The sequence below is a fragment of the Pongo abelii genome, chromosome X (assembly GCF_028885655.2).
Source record: "Pongo abelii isolate AG06213 chromosome X, NHGRI_mPonAbe1-v2.0_pri, whole genome shotgun sequence".
NCBI lineage: Eukaryota > Metazoa > Chordata > Mammalia > Primates > Hominidae > Pongo > Pongo abelii.
Window position 1 is genome coordinate 107,809,672 of NC_072008.2, and position 24,441 is coordinate 107,834,112.

Genomic DNA, 24,441 nt, shown 5'->3' on the forward strand with positions numbered 1-24,441 from the left:
GCATGGCACATGTATACATATGTAATTTACCTGCACATTGTGCACATGTACCATAAAACCTAAAGTATAATAATAATAATAAATAAAAATGGTCCTTAAACACAAGGAAAATGCTCAACCTAACTCATGATAAGTGCTTCAAAGAAAAATGATTTCAACAAGATACTTCTTCTCACCAATTAGTCTATGAGAAAGTAGGCATTCTCACATATTTTTGGTGGTCATGTAAAATGATACTACTCTATAGAGAGAATTTGATACTATCTAGAAAATTAGAGGCATTTACTCTTGGAATCAGCAGTCTCTCATTTAAGAATTTATCCCAAAGAAATGATGCAAAAACACTAAAGGGCATAGGCACAGGCTAGTCCTGGCAGAACAATTCATATCAACAGAAGACTAAAAATAAGACAAATGTCTTCAAGTAGTGGGCTGGTTGAGCAAATCTAAAGTATACCTACATCCTGGAGTACTATTCAGCTATAAAAATCCATGAAAACTCCCTCTATATACTGCTATGAGTGATCTGCAGGTTACACTGTTAAGTGAAAAATAAGGTGCAGAAAAGTTTTAGCTATGGTAGTTCGATACAATAGCCACTAGCCACAAGCAGCTATTTAAATTTAATTTAACTAAAGTAAAATGAAGCTTAAAATGTAGTTATTCAGGCACACTAGCCATATTTTAGGTTCTTGACAACCACTTGTGGCTAGTGGCTACCATGTTGGACAGTTCAGAGACAGAACATTTTTATTTCTGCAAAAACTTCTATTGGTCAGCAGTTGTGTAGAATGTGCCACTTTTTACCTGTGAATGGGGAGAAAAGAAATAAATATATTACATTTGCATACATATACAAAGTTTGAAAATTTAAAACAAAAATACAAAAATGATAACCCATAATGGAATGGAGGAGCATCACAGATGGAACCCCATGTTGTATATTATCTTAAAATTATAATACATATTTACTGGTTCCATGTACTGAAAAAAGCAAGAAACAATGACCAACCCCATAGCAATGAGCAACTCTAGGTCTCAGATTGAATCCTTTATTAACATTTCCCACTAAAAGGCACCAGGATCCCTTGGAGAAATGACTGATTCCAGCTTTGGGATCAGGATTGTACCAGGCAAGTCTAAACCAAACTATCATACCAGAGAGCATGTCAAATAGACTCAGAAACCAACCTGAAGGGGATACCACAGGAAAAAGATAGAACATATAAAAGATTAATGCTTGCAATGGATTAAAACATATCAAATGCATAAGGTTTTATGAGTCCATGAGGACACTCTAAAATGCAAACACACAAATAAAATCAACTCACTGCTCACCTTTGGAGGCTCAAGGGAAACAACCCATAGTTCTGAAAAAGTGGAAATACTGCAAAGGAATTAAACATTCACCCTATCATTCCATTGTGTACCTTTCCACAGAGTAAACTAATAGTTGATGACAGGAAGTTTCTTTTGTTAAAAAATTCCAGCTAATAAATGCAGAAGAAATTATAGAATTAGAACATTACCCTCTGCAACCTTTAATTAAATGAAAATCTAGGAAATAATCACAGAGGCTATGAAAAACATGAGATAAAAAGCAGATGGCAAATTTTACAATGTATGCATCAGACTGACAACACCCAAATCCAGTGATCAATCTCAATGTCAAAGGAGAGACAACTGGACTTCATGAGCCTCTTGCTGTGACACTATAGAAACAAACACCAGCACATCTGAGGTACTTTTACCAAAAGCTTGAATCTAATGAAACCTCTTTTCTACTTACCAATTAAAAAAAAATGAGAGGCAGAAGGACATAATAAAAAACACAATAATAATATAATCAGCAAAATCAAGAATGTAAACTATGCAGGATAAAACATCCAGTTTCTTAAACAAATGAAATGGAAAATTTAAAAAAAAAGAGGGAAGACCTTCTTTAGATTAAAAAAGACTTAACCTTTCATAAAAATTAAAATTAAAACCAAATGAAACAGCACCACACACCCACTAGAACATCAAAATGAAAAGAAGGAAAATATCAAGTGTTGGTGAGGATGTGAAGCAACTGCAACTCTTACACACTGCTGATGGGAGTAAAGATGGGCACAACCACTTTGGAAAATTTCTTGGCAGCATAAACAGAGCTGACATACAGAAGCCCTATGACTCAGTAGTGCCACTCTTGGGCACATGTCCAAGAAATAGAAATAAATGTTCATCCAAAAGGTATGTATAAGGTTGTTCATACCACCAATATTTGCAATAAGTGAAAAACTGGAAAATATCCATATCTTCATAGCAGATGAATATACTGTGAAATATCCACACAATGCCTTTTGTTTTTATAATTACATTTTTCTTTTTCTTAAAAAAATACTCTCTGATACATGGCAGAATTCCTACTGAGGCATAGTTTTCACACCAAGGGATAGGGCCCCTAATAACATCAACCACCATAAGCTGACATGGTTCAACAAATGTCTTTTTCTTCTTACTGACTGTACTAGTTAAAAGTGTGGGCTCTGGAGACAGACTAGGGACAAGCTTTACTTCTTACAAACTGCATCACTTTGAATCCTTTTACTTCACCTTAAAGTCACTCAAATGCCTCATCTGTAAAACTGGGATTATATACTACTTACCATAGAAGAAAAACAAATTAAATTTAAAAAATATTGCCTTGTTTTTTTTTTTTGTTTGTTTTTTGTTTTTTTGTTTTTTTTTTGAGTCAGAGTCTCGCTCTGTCACCCAGGCTGGAGTGCAGTGGCGCGATATCGGCTCACTGCAGCCTCCACTTCCCGGCTTCAAGCAATTCTCCTGCCTCAGCCTCCTGAGTAGCTGGGACTACAGGCCCCTGCCACCATGACCGGCTAATTTTTGTATTTTTGGTAGAGACAGGATTTCACCATATTGGCCAGGATGGTCTCAAACTCCTGACCTCATGATCCGCCTGCCTCAGCCTCCAAAAGTGCTGGGATTACAGGTGTGAGCCACCATGCCCTACCGTGTTTTGGTTTTTAAAAGGATAAGTCAATGGTGAGGAATGACATTATTTTTAAAATTCTACTTTAGAGACACTGGGATATCTGACTGTGATCTTGGGAGAGTAAAAGTGCCTCTCTGTGCCTCAATTTTCTCTTTTGTAAACTGAAAGAAACAATTGTCCCTATCTCATGAGTTGCTGTTTTGAGAATTACTTGAGTAAATGCATGAAAACCTTTAAGGCAATGCTAGGCACACAGGAACAGCCCAATAAATGCTAGCTGTTTTTATCAAATACTTACAAGTTAAGATTTATATAGTTTTGATAGTGTGCAGCTATCTTCAATAAAGTTTCATAATCTTACAAATGAATCCTTTTCATTAACTGGTATATTTTTAAAATCACTAACTTTCACTACAACCACTGTTGGATAACCTAATTACTTTGAGAATGTCTCAAAAGCACTTGGAAGGACTCATCTCAAAAAATAGCACCACTATTTCTTACATGGCTGTACAAAAAGCTGAGGGGTCTTCCTTGACTCTGCCTTATTCCCACACAACCCACGTGCACAACCACTGCAGATCTCACCTGCCCAACTTCCAAACGTGCCCTGTCCAGGTCCATTCCATCCTCTGGACTTCTGCATTATTTTCCTAATTGTTATCCCCACTCCCTATCTTGTCCCTGTCCAGTCCATTCTCCAAAGAGCGACCAGTCAGCTTCTGAAAAAGTGAATCAAATCATGTCTCTCTCATACTCTAATCTTCCACAGTCAGAATGCAATCATCCAGACTCCTTACATGGCCCAAACCATGTGGCTTCTTTGGGCCCCTTCAACCTCATCTCCCACCATTCTGCACTTACTTGCCAGGCTCCAGCCATTCCAGCTTGTCTTCTGCTCCTGGATCAATGGTGCCCACACACAGTGCAGGGACACTGACAAAATGACCTGTCTATGTGCCTGGCTTCTTCCTGTTATTCAAGACTCAGCTCAAATGTCACTTCCTCAGAAAGAGTTTTACTCACACACCTATATAAGATAATCCATATTCTGATTATCTTTATTCTATTTATGTGTTGATGTTTTTCAAAGCAAAAATTCCCTTAAGAAATCTCCTGGCTTATTTATTTGTTTATTTGCTAGTTTTCTCAAACTACAGTGATAGATCCAGGGACCCTGCCTGTCTTGTTCTCTGTGATGTTCCCCCAGTGCCTAGACCAGAGTCTCACACAGAAATCACTGAATAAATATTACTAAATTGAAGTAATTGTTACTGATTGAACTCACCAGAGAAGACACATATATTCAAAGCTGAGAGGCAGGAACAACTGACAATGAAATTAAACATCAAAGGTTTCAAAATTTTAAGAAGATCTTGTAGTAAATCCATAGCAGTGCTTTTCAAACTTGAATGAGTACCAGAAACAACTGGATAAATTACTAAAAATGTAGCTCCCTCTCACTCCACATCCCTGGTTTTGATTCAACAGACCTACAGTGAGCCCAGTAATCTGCAATTTTAACAGTTTGATGGAATGGATCACACTTGGAAAAATCCTGACGTAAATAGTTCATTTTTGAGTACCATTAATTTAATTCTTTCATGTAGAGTTCTTGGATATCTGGGGTGTTTTTGTTAATGAAAGTACACTGGTTCTTCTCTCCCACCTAAGGCCAGATTGCTTTCCCACATGGGATCACACTTAAACTCCAGAGTACTCCTATTGGTTGAAAGGACTGGGTATTGTTATTTTGCTAGTGGAAGGGTAGTGACTTACTTAAAGTTTCACCATGATGGGACCCTGATCTGTTCACTCTTGTTCAAATAACCTGTCTTGCAGACTCCATGTCACACATGGTTCTTCTCTATCAGCTCCTAATTCTAGGGTACAGAGTCCACACCCTTGTCTGATGTCAAACTAGAAGAGAGAGTAAGGGGATAAGAAAATACATGGGATGAAGAGGAAAGTAAGAGGATGAGAAGGCACATTAAATACAGGATGGGGTGATGACGTCTGGCCTATCCCTACTTAGTTAACTGGAAGCTGTGCAATGATGCTTTTTCTTTTCTGCAGCACCATCTCACAACTTCCTCCCACACAATGATGACACTGAAGCTCACATAGAATGGAAGTGTGGGCTTATCCCTGTTTGCTGTTACACTTCCAAGTATTGTCCTTGGTAGTCATGCTGCTATTATGGTAATGCCAGAGGACATTCATTGACAGAATGAAAGAGGCAAACTTGGAATGGGGAACTTATATTTGTTGAGGGTTTACTAGATGCCACATACTGTAGATTGTTACTTTCAGGCTTTTTCTCTTCAAATCCTCAAAGCGATGCTTTGAGGTCGGTACTATTACTTCTTTTCCATAGATGGGGAGACAGTCCATCCCAAAGAGCAAAGTAAATGCTCAAAAAATCCCAGAGAGGCATCAAATGGACACTGAGACCAATTTAAAGGGGGTTCCACTTGCCAATTCTGGGACAATTTGAGCATCAAAATACATAATGATGGTAGCAGGTAGTAACCCTTTGAGCCAACTAGAAATCTATGAGTTGTACTGATAAAAATACATGAATGAAAAATAAACAAGAAAGGAAAGCTCTATTCTAAAGTCAAATCCAACTAATAATTCTAGAAAGAATAAAAGAATTGGAAAAGCAACACTTGCACCAAATCCCACAGCAGTCACTGGGTCACCATGGTAACCATGTTGGCCAAAGAAAGCTGGGAAAAAGAAAAAATTACCCTGGTATGTTTTTTAATATGTGCTAGGAACTGAATAGGACTCTCTCTCTCTCTCTCTCTTGCACACACACACACACATACACACACACATACAGATATGCACGCACATGCTCTCTCTTTCTGTCTCACCGCCCAGTAACCTATCTTATTTCTTTGTGGTCCGCCCTTAGATGGAATGTAACTCAAGGACACCCCCAGAGCAGTACATCACACTCACTGGGGCCAGAAGGGTCTACAAGGACCCATCTCTCTTCCTCAAGAGACATTGGACACTGAGCCCCAAAGCAGGAATGAGGTGACTTGGATCTGGGATCCCTTCATCTCCCCACACCCCAGGGCGTTTTAGCTCCCATTGTGGGGCACCCGCACTTTCAGCTGAGACAAACACCTGAAGGCGAAACCCTGCTCTTCTTACCAGGACACCAGGACACGTTGGTCTCTATTAAAAATTTATCATGCTTTCCACAATTATGTCAAATTTCTATGGCAACCCAGATGCACTGGGTTTTCCTTCACAATGGAAATGCCCCAGTATAGGCATTCAACCACTCTCCTTTTGCTGAAAGCTAAACACCTTTACTCTTCAGGATACAGACTGACAAAACTTACTAATGAGAGGAACTAGGCTAGGACCCAAGCAATTGGCAGGACTCTGCCCAATTTAATGCAACAAAACATGTCCCTGTAATCAATAATTTTGTTTTCCTTAAAAAGAGACAGTGGTGGGGCAAAATAAAAACAAAGGGAGAGGCAAAGATACAATAGGGGAGTATTACAAAGACCTAAGGAGGTATCCTAAGACTCTTGGAGATACACTAGCCCTCTTATGGGTGAACAGGTAAAAATCCCAGCAATCTGTGGCAATAAACTAAGAGACTACCTGTAATCATGTAACTCAATTATCTAGGAACACATGAAACTGATTGATGGTTTGATGGAGTCCCTCAGCAAACTCATCTTGCAACACAGAAATTGCCCCCAAATCTTCATTTGTTATGGAAATGTGTGTACCTTCTACTTTCTGATGCTACATTTTCTGGTGGTTTCTATGGTACTTATGCTCTTTGGTTCACATCAAAGTCATCGCTTCTTTGAGAAGTAGGAGAAAGGTGGGCCAGGACAAACATTTGTTTCAGTCCTACCACATACCATCTACTCCATACAAGATTTTTCATTTTCACCTCACAAAGTTCTGTAAGATAAGTATCAGGGGTCCTGGTTTACAGATGACCAAAGGCAGACTAACAGAGGTTAAGAAACAATTCCAGTAACATACATGAAGTAAAGGGCAGGAATGGGGCTCTAATTGTTGCCTTCATCACAATATACCATTTATTCTCTCTCTCTCTTTTTTTTTTTTCTTGTGGAGGACGGGGTCTCACTATATTGCCCAGGCAGGTCTAGAACTCCTGGGCTCAAGCTGTCTTCCTGCCTCTGCCTCCCTAAGAGCTGGGATTACAGGCATGAGCCACCACGTCCAGCACAATATACCATTTATTCTCAACAGAGGCAACATCGCCCCCAGAGTTCTTGAGGGTGTAAAGATCTTAGATAGAATCATGGTTTGTAGCCTTTCAAAAGACCACAGTATATAAACAGATATATTCTACATCTCTGATATCAAACACTTTACGTTCTGTGGATGGGGCTATAATTAGAAAAAATTGTCTGAGAAGCCTCCATAGAAGGGATGAAAATGAAAGGAGGTTGAGAAACATTCTACATACCTAATGACCTCTTATGTAGATGATGGGCCACAGGGGCTTAGGAACTGGTCACTTTACACTCCCTCATGGATGCTCACTACTAAACAACCACTCTTGATGGTTGTGATGGTGGTGATGATGATGATGGAGATGAAATCCTGTCCCTTATGCCAAAATAACTGGGCATGTCAGGATTATGTGAATTGAATATTTTTGTAGGTGGTAGACAGGGGCTCAGTCAGAATAGATGTTTTCTCTGGGAAAGATAATCTAGAAGGTAGAATATTAATGTTTACAAAACTAATGAGAGCAAGTGGTACTCTAAATTGTATCTTCTTTGATCTTTTGATTTATTCAATTTATGTGTAATTAAATGCATAATTCAGATCAGAGTATAAGAAGCTAGAAAATAGTTGAGTAAATCAGAGAATCCTCTTTGTAAATGCCTGGTTTATAGTGAAAATTTGAATTACTCTCAAGCTTTTCCCAGTGTGTCCTGACACCTCCTTTCTCAATCTCCTTTCATTTTCATCCCCTTTATGGAGGCTTTTTAGACTTTTTTTTTTAAATGCTCTAATTTTCCTGGGTCATTGATGCTATCCAAGGTACTGCTTTATTTTTTATACTGAATTGTATTACTTCAAAATTATATTAGTATTAACTCAAAACACCTTCATATGGCTAAAAATCAGCAAAGCTTGTTTGAAAAAGCTAGAGTAAATATTTGCAGTTTATGTGGTGCTCTCACATTATATAACAAATGATGTGGTAGGCAGCCTCTAAGATGACTCCTAATAATTCACACCTCCTAATATTCACCCTCTTTTGTAATTCTCTATCTTAGAGTGTGGGCTGATTGGTTAGTTGCTTCTAATAAATAGAATACCTGTGAAATGATGGGATGTCACTTCTGATATTAGTGTCAAAAAAGCTATGGCTTGGTTTTGGGTTCCCTCTCTTGGTCACTCTGAGGAAAGCCAGTTGCCATGCTGTATGTTGCCCATATGCAAAACGATTGATATCTTTGGCTAAAAATTGTTGAGGCTGTAAGGCCAGCAAATAGATGTAAGTGTGATCCTGGAACTGGATCCTCACCCAATTGAGCCTTGAGATGACTGCAGCCTCAGCCTATATCTTAACTGCCCTCTGTGAGAAACTCTGAGCCAGAGGCACCCAGGTAAGCCACATCCAGATTTCCAACCCACAAAAATGATGAGATAATACATGTTTGTTATTTTAAGCTGCTTTTATTTTGGAGTATTTTGTTATGCATCAATAGGTAACTAATACATATGAAAACAGAATTCATGTTAAGAGCAATATACACATTCAATAAACATTTTAGATCTGTTTAGCTAATGAAATGTAAAGGAAAATCTTGAGATATGTGATTCTAGATGAAAAAAGGCAAGTTGCAGAACCATATAAATAATACGATTTTAATATTGAAAAAAAGTATGTATATTTTGCATATCTGTGACTATATGGTAATACTTCACCTACAAAGAAACGCATTCAGAAAACATGCAACAACCTATTGATACTGGACACCTTTGGGTCAGAGAGTGGGCATCATGCAGGAGGGAGACTCAGGGTAATTTCATTTTATAAATATATATTTCTATATTGCTTGAAATTTTATAAATAAGAAAATATCAATGAAGATACAAATTTAAAAACAGAAATTACATTTAAACGGATTAAGAAATAATGTACTCGTGATTTTGTTGTTTTGGAAATATAGGCAAAGAACACCATTTTATTAAGAAAATAATCCAATTAAATGTTTTGACAATGTATCTGTATGGGTATGTATCAGTGTGTGTTACTATTGCTGAATCTTGATATTATCCATGTACTTCTATGTCTCAAACTCTATCACCCTAAATATTCATGGGCTTAGAGCCATGCTGATTGGGGTCAAATACACAATGCATCACTTTCTGTGTATGCAAGCTTAGGCAAATCACTTAACCTTCCTCTCCCTCATTTTCCTTGTCTGTAAAATGAGGATGAACCAACTAACAGTGTAGTGGTGAGACAAATAAGATTACTTGATCCCAAATATTAGCTAACTTTAATACTTTCATTTTTTGTGGGGGATTAGTTTTTTTGCAGGCCCTAAGAACTGTCATCTAGATGGCTGTTTATTGGCATTAAATGATATTTACTATATACTCCTAGTAAATAAAGGGAGGCTACAAAATTATAAGGAAGGCGATATCTTATTTTTTTTAAATAAATAGCATGACCATATTTGTAGAGGCAAAGCAACAAAAGTGGTAAATATCTAAATAAATGTAATATAGCATTTATCTCCATTTGTGAATTTATTAAAATTTTTTAACCGTTGAAAGAAAAATATGTAATATTGTTTGATGATATTTCAGCGAATGTAGTTAAGATACATAAGAAAACTAAAGCCTTAAGAGAGGAGGGTAAGGGACTCCATGATGTGGTAAGGTTGCTACATATCATTTGAAGTAGTAAAACACTGATTCTAAATATATTGTGAAAAGTCAAATACTGTAAGTAGTTTTGGAGCAACCATTAAAAATATTATACAAAAAGATGTAGTCAAAATTAAAACAGAAAACTTAAATGGAGTATCAAATAATGTTCAAATAAGCTAAAAGAAGTAGAGAAATGGGAAACAGAGGAATGAAATCCAGAGGGGACAAACAGAAAACAAATAATGAAATGGTAGCCCTAAATCCAAATATTACAATAATTATATTAAATATAAGTGGTCTAAACACACCAATTAAATCAGATTATCTAGTTCTATCAATTTAAGGAAAGGAATATTGAGGTTTGACTAAATTGTGGATTGCTTTACTTCTTTCAGTTCTGTTTGTACTTCACATGTTTTGCACTGCTGCTGTTTGATGTGTACACATTTAAGTTTCCTGTGTCCTCTTGGTGGAGTTACACTTTTATAATTATGTAATAGCACTCTCTGTGTCTGGTAATTTCCTTTGCTCTGAAGTCTACTTTATGTGATTAAAATATACCCACCCATGCTTTCTATTGATAAATTTTGCCTGGTATATCATTTCCGTCCTTTTACTTTCGGACAACATATATCATTGTATTTGAAGTTAGTTTCTTGTAGAAAGCATCAAGTTGGGTCCAGGAGTTTTTATTTTATCCACTCTACCAATCTCTTTTAATTGGTGGATTTAGATTATTTACATTTAATGTAATTTTGGATATGTAATGGCTTGTCTGTTATTTGTCTGTTTTTGTTTTCTGATTGTTCCCTATCTTTTTCATTATTCTGTTTTCTCTGATTTCTTGTGAACTACTTAACATATTTTATTTATTTATTCATATTTTCCTGATCAAGGTATTTGTCTGTATTTTAAATTTTTTGTTGTATTTATTTTTATTGATATATCATAATTGTACACATTTGAAGAGTAACATTTGATATTTTGATACACGTATACAATACATAAGATCAAATCAGGGTAACTGAGATATCCATCACCTTAAATATTTCTCTTCTCTTTGTGTTGGAAACATTACAATTCTTTTCTAGCTATTTTGAAATATACAATAAGTTACTGTAAACTATGATTTCTCCATTGTACTACCAGACTTACTCTTTCCATCTAAATGTATTTTTGTACCTATCAACCAATCAATCTTAATCTGTCTCCTCTCTTCCCTTTCTAGTCTCTGGTAGTCACCATTCTACACTCTACCTTCATGAGATTCAATTTTCTAGCTTCCACATAATGGGTGAAAACATGCAGTATTTATCTTTCTGTGCCTGGCTTATTTCTCTTAACATAATGACTTCCAAGTTCATCCATGTTGTTACAAATGAAAGGATTTCCTTCTTTCTAAAGACTGAATAGTATTGCATTGTGTATATATACAGCACATTTTCCTTGTCCATTCATCTACTTACAACCACTTAGATTGATTCCATATCATGGCTATGGTGAACAGTGCTACAATAAACATAAGAGTACAGATATCTCTTTGATATACTGATTTCCTTTCTTTTGGATGTAGCCCCAGTAGAAGGATTGCTGGATCACATTGTAGCTCCATTTTTAGTTTTTTGAGGAATTTCCAAACTGTTTTCCATAACGGCTGTACTACTTTACATTGTCACCAACAGTGTACGAGTGTTCCCCTTTCTCTACATCCTTGCCAACATGTTATTTTTGTTTTGTTGCTAACACCCATTTTCTTAATACCTGTGATGAGATAATATCTCATATGTATAGATTTTTTGATATATGTACATCAAAATTATTATATGTATGTATATGTATATATACACATATATAATATGTATCCCATCGCTGTCTATTGTTGAAGTTTTGCCAGTTCAAATGAAATGTGCAAACCTTGCCACCCTTTACTTTTTACCATTTATATAGAATTTTCTGAAATATTTCCTCAATATACCTCAAGAACTACATCAAAGAGTGTTATACTTTTTGCTTCATCTCTCAAATATAATTTATAAATTTCAAGAGATGTAAGATCTATTTTTCTTTCATTTTTTGATACTCCTTCCTGTTGTTCCAAGATGTCTTCTTTTCTCATTTCCTTTCTGCTTTAAAAGCCCCAATTAACCATTGTTTTAGGGTGCATCTGGTGACGATTTTTTTTTTACTTTTCCTTAATATAAAAATATTATTATTTTCCTTCATTTCTGAAAGATAATTTAAGTGAATTTAGAGTTTGGGGTTCCAAATTCTTTTCTTTCACCACTTGAAAAAATGTGCCTGCCACTTCATTCAGGACTTCATTGTTTTTGATGAAGAATTTTTGTGGTTCAAATAATTTGTCTTCTATAGGTAGTGCATCATTTCTCTCCTCCTGCTTTCAAAATTTTTTTTCGCATTTAGTTTTCTGAAATTTGATTATGATTTGTCTTTCTGCAAATTTCTTTGGATTTGCTCAGGTTCTTGAACCTCTAGGTTTGTGTCATTTGCCAGATTTGGAAGCTTTCAGCCATTATTTCATTGGATTTTTTTTCACCTATACCCCTTTTCTCCTCTGTTTCCAAAAATGACAATGCTATAAATGCTGGATCTTTCTTACAGTCTCACAAGTCCCTGTGGTTTTGTTCTGTTTATTTTTGCTCTATTTTTTCTTTATTGTTCAGGTTGTGTAATTTTCATAATCTATGTTCAAGTTGACTGATTTTTTTTTTCCTTTGTCCTCTACGTTCTGTTGAGCTCATTCACTGAGGTTTTGTTTGTTTTGTTTTACAGGGGGATCAGAAAGAGCTGCTTAATTATTTGATATTTACTTTTAAATAAAATTTAAACCCAAATAGTTTAAAGTACTAAACCATTCTGGGATTCTTATTTTAAAAACAGTTCCTACATCCCATTTATTTTTCTTACAGAAAATCTATATAACCATTTGCCACTTATTTTTTAATTAACAACTTTACTTTTAGAATAATTTTAGGTTCATAGCAAAATCAAACAAAAAGTACAGAGAGCTCCCATATACTTCTTTTCCTTCAACACACACCCTCCCCTACCAATTAACATCCCACGTAAGTGTGGTATATTTGTTACAATCAACGAACCACCATTCACACCTTATTATCAATCAAAGTTCATTGTTTACATTAGGATTCACTTTTTTGTGTTCTGTGTTCTTTGGGTTTTAACAAATATATAATAACATGTGCCTACCACTATGTTATTATACAGATAGTTTCACTCCCCTTAAAGTCCCCTCTGCCCCACCTAGTCAGTCTTGTTTTCCCCTAAACCCCCAGGAATCACTGATCTTTTAACTGTCTCCATAGTATTGCCTTTTCTAGAATGTCATATAATTGGGCTCACATGGTATATAACCTTTTCATATTGTTTTATTTTACTTAGTAATATTCATTTAAAATTCATTCACATCTTTTAATGGCTTGATAGCCCCTTTCTTTTAATTGCTGAATAATATTCCATTGTCTGGATGTATCAAAATTTACCCACTCACCTATTGAAGGATATCTTGGTTGCTTCTAAGTTTTGGTAATTATGGATAAAGCTGCCATAAATATTTGTGTGCAGGTTTTTGTGTGGATATAAGGTTTCAGTTCATTTGGGTAAGTAACAAGAAGTGTGATTACTGGATCATATGATAAGAATATGCTTAACTTTGTAAGAAATTGCCAAACTGTCTTCCAAAGCGGTCATACCATTTTGCATTCTCACCAGGAATAAATGAGTGTTCCACTCCACATCCTCTCCTCCAGCATTTAGTGTTGTCATTGTTTTGGATTTTTGTCTTTCCATGAGATATATCATGTTATTTCACTGTTCTGAGTTTCAATTCCCTAATGACATATGATGTTGAGCACCTCTTCATATGCTTATTTGCCATCTGCGTGTCATCTTTCGGTGAGGTGTCTGTTCATATTTTTATGCCCATGTTTTAACCGGATTGTTCATTTTCTTATTTTTGAGTTTTAGTGTTCTTTGTATAGTCTGGATATCAGTCCTTTATTAGATAAGTGGTTTGCAAATATTTTTCCCAGATTGTGTCTTATCTTTTCATTTATTTGATCCATTGATATTTTACCTCTTCTTTTGTTTCTAAGTGCTTGCCCTTGTTAATTGCATTGCATAATGCCTCCCACATAATATCAAATATTATAGGAGATAAGTTAGCATGTTGTCTTAACCTTGTCTTTAGCAGGAAAGCCTCTAGTTTTTCCCCTTTAGGCAGGAGGCTGGCTTTTTGACTACAGCGTATATACATAGTCATGTTAAGAAAGTGTCCACTGATTTTTATTTTGTTGCAGTTTTTAAAACAGGAATGAGTGTTGATGCTTTCAAATGCTTTTTTTTCTGCATCTCGGAGATAATCATATAATTTTTCCTTTTGATTCTATTATTATAACAGATCATGGTAATGGCTCTCCTGATATTGAAACATCTCTTTGTTCTTAGAATAAACTTCACAATGTCATGATCTACTTTTTTATGTGCTGTGGGATTGCTTGCTCTTTTACTTAAGAATATTTATGCATATTAATATATGAGACTGTTCAGTAATTTTCATTTTTGATGCAATCATTTTCATCCAATCTCCTACTGGAAGCATTCCTCCCTTTGAAACTAAGATCTCTAGGAGAGCAGAGTATAAGGTCACATTGACAGGAAGCAAAAATTTTGCTAATCGATTGCTAGGGATAATAGTGAGTGGTGCGATTCCCATTTCCATGCCTTTATTTCTGGACCTATGATTTCTGGCTATGAGAGAAAAGGCACCATATATTGGACACTGATTCAGAGTACATACAGCTTTCTGGAGAACCCTGTTTCAGCCCTGCAAGATATTGACACCTAGCAGAGTTTTCAAAAGGCCATTCTACCATTCCATTAAACTAGTTGCTTCAAGATGGTTGGGAACCATGGTAAGACCATTGAATTCCATCAGCACAGGACCATTGCCACACTTCTTTTGCTGTGATGTGAGTTCAATGATCAAAAGAAATGTATGGAATATCATGATTATCAATAAGACATTCTCCATAAGTCCAAAGATGGTGGTTTTGGCAGAAGTATGCCATGCAGGGAAGGCAAATATGTTTCCAGAATAAGTGTCAATTCCAGTAAGAACAAAATATTTCCCTTCCATTATAAAAGTGGGCCAATGTAATTAACTTGTCAGAAGGTTGATCACCCTGGAGAACGGTGTCATATTAGGGATCCAGTGTTGGTCTTTGCTGCTGGCAGATTGTGCACTCAGCAGTGGCCATAGGCAGGTCAGCTTTGGCAAGTGGAAGTCCATGATGTCAAACCCATGCAGAACCTCCAGCCTTGCCACCATGGCCACTGTTCTTTGAGCCCACTGGGCAATAGCAGGGTTGGCTATGGAACAGAGTGGGTTATCCTATGCACTTGATTATTTAAATGTTCCTCTGTTGAGTACACCTTGAATGCATGCAAATTTTGTCAAATATACCTTAATAAAGCTGAAAAATTATAAAAGAAGATTCTCCTCTACTGAAGTTACCTTTGGTGAGCATTCACATGAGACACAAATATATTCATGTCTTTTGCCCATTTAGAGAGGTCTATCCACATGCCTCTTTCCCCAATTTCCCTGTCACCAGTTTTCCAATTATGTTTCTTCCAAGTCCCTAACAGTCTAGACAAACTATTGGCCAGAGCCCATAAGTTGGCATTATCATACATCAACCCATTTTTTCCTTCCAAGCAAAATGAACAACTAGGTGCACTGCTCAAGTTCTGCCACCAGGAAGGATGTCCCTTCACCAGTGTCCTTCAGAGACATTCTAGAAAGGGGTTAAAGTACTTCAGCTCTTCACTTCTGGGTGTTGTCTTCATATTATGCAGAATCAACTGGAAATTAGACCCAACTCTGGTTAATGGATACAAAACTGTATATACATACACAAACACACACACACACACACAAACACACATATATTATATATATATACATTTACTACAGTCATGCATCACTTAACAATGGGAATATATTCTGAGATATGCATTGTTTGGTGATTTTGTCATTGTTTGAACATCACAGAGTGTACTTACACAAACTTGGATGGTATAATCCACTACACACCTAAGCTATATGGTATAACCTATTGCACTTAGGCTATAAACCTGTACAGTATTTTACTGTACTGAACAGCATAGGCAGTTGTAACACAGTGGTGTTTGTGTATCTAAACATATATCAACATAGAAAAGATGCAGTAAGAATACAGCATAAGAGATTTTTTAAATGGCAGACCTGTATGGGACACTTACAAAGAATAAAGCTTGCAAGACAGGAAGTTGCTCTGGGTGAGTCAGTGAGTGAGTGGTGAGTGAATGTCAAGGCCTAGGACATTACTGTACACTACTGTAGACTTTATAAACACTGTACACTTAGGCTATACTAAATTTATTTTAAAATTTTCTTACCACAATGAGATATATCACTTCATTTAGAATGGCTATTATCAAAAAGACAAAAAATAACAAATGCTGATGAGGATGCAGAGAAAAGGGAACTCTTGTACACTGTTGGTGAGAATGTAAATTAATTAGTACAGCCATTATGGAAAACAATGTGGTGGTTTCTCAAAAAACTAAAAATAGAACTAGAGTGCTATTCAGAAATCTCTCTCCTGTATATTTATCCAAAGGAAAAGAAATCAGTGTATCACAGGGTTACCTGCACCTCTATGTTTATTGCAGCATGATTCACACGAGCTAAGATATGGAGTCAACCTAAATGTTCTTCAACAAACAAATCGATAAGGAAAATGTGGTATATATTGACAGTAAAATGCTATTCAGAGATTTAAAAAAAAACCCTGTAATTCTGGGCAACATGGAGCCTGGAGAACATTATGTTAAGTAAAATGTCAGGCACAGAGAGATAAAGAGATAAATACTGCATGTTCTCACTAACATGTGGGAACCAAAAAAATGAAATCACAGATGTAGAGAGTAGAACTTTCAGTATTAGAGTATGGGAAGCATAGGGGAAAGGGAGGATGGGAACGGGTTGGTTAATGGTTACAAAATTACAGCTAGAGAGGAAGAGTGAGTTCTGGTGTTCTGCAGCAATGTAGGGTGAATATGGTTAACTATAATTTATTGTATATTTTCAAAAAGCTAAAAGAGAGGATTCTGAATGTTCATAACACTAAGAAATGTTTGAGGTGGATAATATCCACATGTTTGAGGTGGGTAATATATATGCTAACTATCCTGATTTGATTATTACATATTATGTATACATATCAAAACATCATTCTGTATCCCATAAATATGTATAATTATTACATATCAACTAAAGTTAAAAGGAAAAACTTTTTCTTTCTTGATAATAAATTAACCTTAGCTTACTGTAACTTTTTTACCTTATAAATTTTTAATATTTTTTGTTTTTGACTCTTGTAATAACACACAACTTGAAAAACAAATGCATTGTACAGCTATAAAAATATGTTTTTCTTTATATCCTTATTCTGTAAACTTTCTTTTATTTGTGATTTTTAAATTTTTTTAAATTACTCTTAAAACTGTTTTTTTTTTTTTTTTTTTTGAGATGGAGTCTTGCTCTGTCACCCAGGCTGGAGTGCAGTGGCATGATCTCAGTTCACTGCAAGCTCTGCCTCCTGGGTTCACGACATTTTCCTGCCTCAGACTCCCAGTAGCTGGGACTACAGGTGCCCACCACCACGCCTGGCTAATTTTTTTGTATTTTTAGTAGAGACGAGGTTTCACCGTGTTAGCCAGGATGGTCTCGATATCCTGACCTTGTGATCCTCCCGCCTTGGCCTCCCAAAGTGCTGGGATTACAGGTGTGAGCCACCACGCCCCGCCAAAACTTTTTTCTTAAAAACTAAGACAGGAGGCGGGGTCAAGATGGCCAACTAGAAACAGCTGCGATTGAAGGCTGTCACTGATAATAATCAAAACAACGTGTGAATCCTGCACCAGCAATGGAAGTATCCAGGTTCTATCATCAGGACTGACTAGGCAGTTGGCATGACCCACAGAGAGCCCGGAAAAGCAGGGTGGTGTGTTGGCCCACCTGAGAGCCACACAGGGAAAGGGGAGCCTCCACCCCCAGCCAAAGGAGGCAGTGAGTGATTGCACTACCCAGCCTGGGAACCCATGCTTTGTCCACGGATCTGTGCAACCCATGGTTCAGGAGGTCCCGCTCATGAGCCCACGCCACCAGGGCCTTGGGTCCCAACCACAGAGCTGTGCAGATTCTCAAAGGCCACTTGGCTGGAGTCTGCCTAAGACTAGCGAGTTCCTAAGGGGAGGGGCGGCCATCATAACTGTGGCTGCCTGCTGCCTAAGATGTCTGAGCTCCCTGGGAGAGGGGTGACAGCCATCGCTAACGCTCCAGGCCTCCATTTTTCCCCTGCTGGTGTCCAAGAGACTGGACAGCTTGGACCCAAAAGGTATTCCCTACAGCACGGCACACTGGCTGTGGCAGATCATGGCCAGACTGCCTCTTCAGTCTGACCTATTTCTCCTCACTGGGTGGGGCCTCCCTGCGGAAACTTCAGCAACTCCAGCCAGGGGCTTTGGGACAGAACTCTGATCTTCCTGGGCCTGAGCCAATAGGGGAAGGGGTGGCTTAGGTCTCCCTGGACCAGCAAACTTAGTCTTCCCCCATGTTAGCTCTAAGGAATCTGGGCAGCACAGATAAGTAGGTTTCCCCCAGCACAGTGGACCCCCTCCACCAAAGGGCAGCCAGAGTGCCTCCTTAAGTGGGTCCCAGATTTTGTGCCCCTTAACTGGGTGAGACCTCCCAACAGGGGATTCCAGACACTTCGAACAGAGTTTTCCTGCTGCCATCAGGTCACTGACCCTTGAGGACAGAGAGCCCAGAGAAAGAAGCCAGCACCCATCTTTGCTGTTCTCCAGCCTCTTTGGGTGATATCTCCAGGTGTGGGAGGGGCCCAGGTGAATAGGGCCTGAAGTGAACCCCCAGCAAATCACAGCAGCCCTACAGAAGATGGTCCTGACTGTTAAAAGAAAAACAAACAAACAGAAAACAACAACAACAGCATCAACAAAAAAGTCCGAATAAAAACCCCATCCAAAGGTCAGCAGCCTCAAAGATTGAAATTAGACAAGCTCATGAAGATGAGAAAGAATCAATGAAAAAATGCTGAAAACTCGAAAGGCCAGAGTTCCTCTTCTCCTTCAAATGATTGCAAAACCTCTCCAGCAAGGGCACAGAAGTGGGCAGAGGCTGAGATGGATGAGTTGACAGAAGTAGGCTTCAGAAGGTGGATAATAACAAGATTTGCTGAGCTAAAGGAGCATGTTCTAACCCAATGCAAAGAAGCTAAGAACCATGATAAAAGGTTACAGGAGCTGCTAACTAAAATAACAAGTTTAGAGAGGAACATACATGACTTGATGGAGCTGAAAAGCATGGCACGATAACTTTGTGATGCAAACACAAGTATCAATAACTGAATCAAGTCGAAGATAGAATATCAGAATATGGAATATGTAAGTCATTTATTTTAATTTTTTGATTTAGGTATTTAAGGTTATAAAATTTCCTGTGATAACTTCTCTAGCTCTAGATTCTGATATGTTTTATTTTCATTATCACTATCCTCATTTAATTCTGTGATTTTAATCTATTTCCATTTTATTTCAAATTTGTTCAGCAATTTCAGACACAGACACACACTGCTGAAATAAGGCAGACAAGATTAGAGGAAAAAGAAAGAAAATAAATGAACAAAACCTTTGAGAACTTTGGACCTATGTAAAAAGGTTGAACCTATGACTGATTGAAGTACTTGAAAGAGACGGGGAGGATGGAAAGAAGGTGGAGAACACAGTTCAGAATATCATCCAGGAGAACTTCCCCAACCTCTCAAGATAGGCCAAGACTCAAATTTAGGAAATCCAGAGAACTCTAGTAACATACTTGATGAGAAGATCAACCCCAAGACACATAATCATCAGATTCTCCAAGGACAAAAGGAAATACAAAAATTTGAGGGCAGCCAGAAAGGCCAGGTCACCTACAAAGGGAAGCCCATCAGAATAACAGAAGACCTCCCAGAAGAAACACTACAAGCCACAAGAGAGTGGGTGCCAATATTCAACGTTCCTAAATAAAAGAATTTCTAACCCAGAATTTCAAATCTGGCCAAACTAAGCTTCATAAGCAAAGGAGAAATAAAATTCTTTACAGACAATCAAAAGCTGAGGGAATTCATTACCACCATACCTTCCTTGAAAAAACTCCTTCAGGAGGCACTAAATATAGAAAGGAAAACTGGTACCAGCCACTGCAAAAACACACTGAAGTACAAAGACCAATGACACTATGAAGATACTGCATCAACTATTCTGCAAAATAACCAGCTAGCATCATGATGAGAGGATCAAATTCACACATAGCAATATTAACTTTAAATGCAAATGGGCTAAATGTCCCAATTAAAAGACACAGACTGGCAAATTGGATAAAGGGTCAAGACCCATCGGTGAGCTGTATTCAAGAGACCCATCTCACATGCAAAGACACACATAAACTCAAAATAAAGGGAAGGAGGAAAATTTACCAAGAAAATGGAAAGCAGAAAAAAGCAGGGTTTGCAATCCTAGTCTCTGACAAAATAGACTTTAAACCAACAAAGATTTAAAAAGACAAAGAAGAGCATTACTTAAAGGCAAATGGATCAATTCAACAAGAAAAGCTAACAATCCTAAGTATATAGGCACACAACATAGGAGCACCCAGATTCATAAAACACATTCTTAGAGAACTACAAAAAGACTTAGACTTCAACACAACAGTAGTGGGAGACCTTACACCCCACTGTCAATATCAAACAGATCATCAAGATGGAAAATTAACAAGGATACACAGGACTCAGCTCTGGATCAAGTGAATCTGACAGATATCTACAAAACTCTCCACCCCAAAACAACAGAATATATATTCTTCTCAGTGCCATATGTCACTTACTCTAAACTCAATAACATAATTGGAAGTAAAACACTTCTCAGCAAATGCAAAAGAACTGAAATCCTAACAGTCTCTCAGACCACATTGCAATCAAATTAGAACTCAAGATTAAGAAACTCACTAAAAACCACACAACTACATGGAAATTGAACAACCTGCTCCTTAATGACTCTTGGGTAAATAATGAAATTAAGGCAGAAATCAAGAATTTCTTTAAAACCAATGAGAACAAAGAGACAATGTACCAGAATCACTAGGATGCAGCTAAAGCAGTGTTAAGAAGGAAATTTATAGCACTAAATGCCCACATCAGAAAGCTAGAAAGATGTTAAATTCACACACTAACATTACAGCTAAAAGAACCAGAGAAGCAAGAGCAAACAAATCCAAAAGCTAGCAGAAGACAAAAAATAACTGAGATCAGAGTGTAACTGAAGGGAGATAGAGACATGAGAAACCCTTTGAAACATCAATACATCCAGGAGTTGGTGTTTTTGAAAAAAATAATATAAAATAAAATAAAATAAAATAAAATAAAATAAAATAAAATAGGTCACTATCTAGACTAATAAAGAAGAAAAGAGAGAAGAATCAAATTGACACAATAAAAAATGAACAAGGGGATATCACCACTGACCCCACAGAAATACAAACAACCATAAGAGAATACTATAAACACATCTACACAAATAAACTAGAAAATCTAGAAGAAATGGAAAAATTCCTGGACACATACACCCTCCCAAAACTAAAACAGGAAGAAGTTTAATCCCTGAATAGACCAATAACAAGTTCTGAAATTGAGGCAATGATAAATAGCCTACCAACCAAAAAAAGCACAGGACCAGACGGAATTACAGCCAAATTCTACCAGAGGTACAAAAAGGAGCTGGTACCATTTTTTTTTTCTGAAATTATTCCACACAATTGAAAATGAGGAACTTCTCCCTAACTCATTTTATGAGGCCCGTATCGTCCTGATACCAAAACTTGGCAGAGATACAACAACAAAAAAAGAAAACTTCAGACCAATAACTCTGATGAACATCAATGAGAAAATTTTCAATAAAATACTGGCAAATCAAATCCAGCAGCACATCAAAAAGCTTATCCACCACAATCAAGTTGGCTAATACCCAGAATCTACAAAGAACTTAAACAAATTTACAAGAGAAAAGCAAACAATCCCATCAGAAAGTGAGCAAAGGACATGAACAGACACTTTTCAAAAGAAGACATTTATGCGGCCAACAAACACGAAAAACAACTCATCGCTGATCATTAGAGAAGGAATTGGCTCAGGTGATTATGGAGCCTGAGAAGTTCAAGATCTGTAGTGGGCAAGCTGGAGGCCCAAGAGAACCAGTGAAATATTTCCATTCTAAGTCTGAAGGACTGAGAATCAGGAAAGCCAAAGGCGTACATTCCCATCTGAGTCTGAGTCCAATGGCAGGAGAAGATTGATGTCCCTGTTTAAAGACAGTCAGGCAAAAAAAGATTTATTAGCCTTTTATTCTATTCTGGCCTTCGAAAGACCAGATGAGGCCCACCCCTACTGGGGACAATTTGTTTTACTCAGCGTACTGATTCAAGTGCTAATCTCATCCAGAAACTTCCTCACAGACACACCCAGAAATGTTTAATCAAAGATCTGGGCACCCTGTGGCCCAGTAAAATTGACCCATAAAATTAACTGTCACAGGAATCAATTATATACTTGATTCATCATAAGAATACGCATATTTTTCTTCTTTCCTTCATGCTTGGAATAATTTAAGTCGTATTAGGATGATCTGACCTTAAAAGGTTTGGTGGAATTTTTCTTTGGAGATTTCTGGGCCTGTTATTTTTGAATGGGAGAAATTTAACCAATGTTTTAAATTATCTTTGATGTAATTCATCTGTTTGGACTTTCTGTCTCTACTGGGATCAATTTTTGCAAGTTGTATTTTTCTAGAAATTATTCATTTCATCCGTGTTTTCAAATGTATGTGAATAGAGTTGTGCAAATTATTAATTTAAGAGTCTTGAAAACTTCCTTTCATTGGATAACTATTTTTCCTTGTCATTTTAAATTTTTTATATTTTCTTGATTAATTTTTAAAATTCATTTTCTATTTTCATGATGAAATTATCCAGTGGTTTATTCACTTTGCTAACCAATCCAATATAAACCTGTACACTATTATTGTCATTTTTTCTAACTCATTTACTTCTACTTTTACATGTTATGATTATTTCCTTCTGCATTCTTTTAGTTACAATGTGGTTCTTTATCAGTATTTTTAATTGAATATATAATTCATTTATTTTAATTTTTGATTTACACATTTAATGTTATAAAATTTCCTGTGATAACTTCTCTAGCTTTAGATTCTGATATGTTTTGTTTTCATTATCACTATCCTCATCTAATTCTGTGATTTTAATCTATTTCCATTTTATTTCAAATTTGTTCAGCAATTTCAGACACAGTCAGTTTCTATTAATATTTTCTTGATTATCTGAAATGTAGTTGTATTCTTTAATATCAGGCATCAGAGTCAAGTAGGTCTGTAAGATCTACCATTTAAATTATGTTCTTTAGAATTTCTTTTCTTTTTTTTAATTAAAAAAATCCTTTATTTCAAATATTTTTCTCTACTTTTTTTTAAATTAATTTATTATTATTATACTTTAGGTTTTAGGGTACATGTGTGCAATGTGCAGGTTAGTTACATATGTATACATGTGCCATGCTGGTGCACTGCACCCACTAACTCATCATCTAGCATTGGTATATCTCCCAATGCTATCCCTCCCCCCTACCCCTACCCCACAAAAGTCCCCAGAGTGTGATGTTCCCCTTCCTGTGTCCATGTGTTCTCATTTTTCAATTCCCACCTATGAGTGAGAATATGTGGTTTTTGGTTTTTTGTTCTTGCGATAGTTTACTGAGAATGATGATTTCCAGTTTCATCCATGTACCTACAAAGGACATGAACTCATCATTTTTTATGGCTGTATAGTATTCCACGGTGTATATGTGCCACATTTTCTTAATCCAGTCTATCATTGTTGGACATTTGGGTTGGCTCCAAGTCTTTGCTATTGTGAATAGTGCTGCAATAAACATATGTGTGAATGTCTTTATAGCAGCATGATTTATAGTCCTTTGGGTATATACCCAGTAATGGGATGGCTGGGTCAAATGGAATTTCAAGTTCTAGATCCCTGAGGAATCGCCACACCGACTTCCACAAGGGTTGAACTAGTTTACAGTCCCACCAACAGTGTAAAAGTGTTCCTATTTCTCCACATCCTCTCCAGCACCTGTTGTTTCCTGACTTTTTAATGATTGCCATTCTAACTGGTGTGAGATGGTATCTCATTGTGGTTTTGATTTGCATTTCTCTGATGGCCAGTGATGATGAGCATTTTTTCATGTGTTTTTTGGCTGCATAAATGTCTTCTTTTGAGAAGTGTCTGTTCATGTCCTTTGCCCACTTTTTGATGGGGTTGTTTGTTTTTT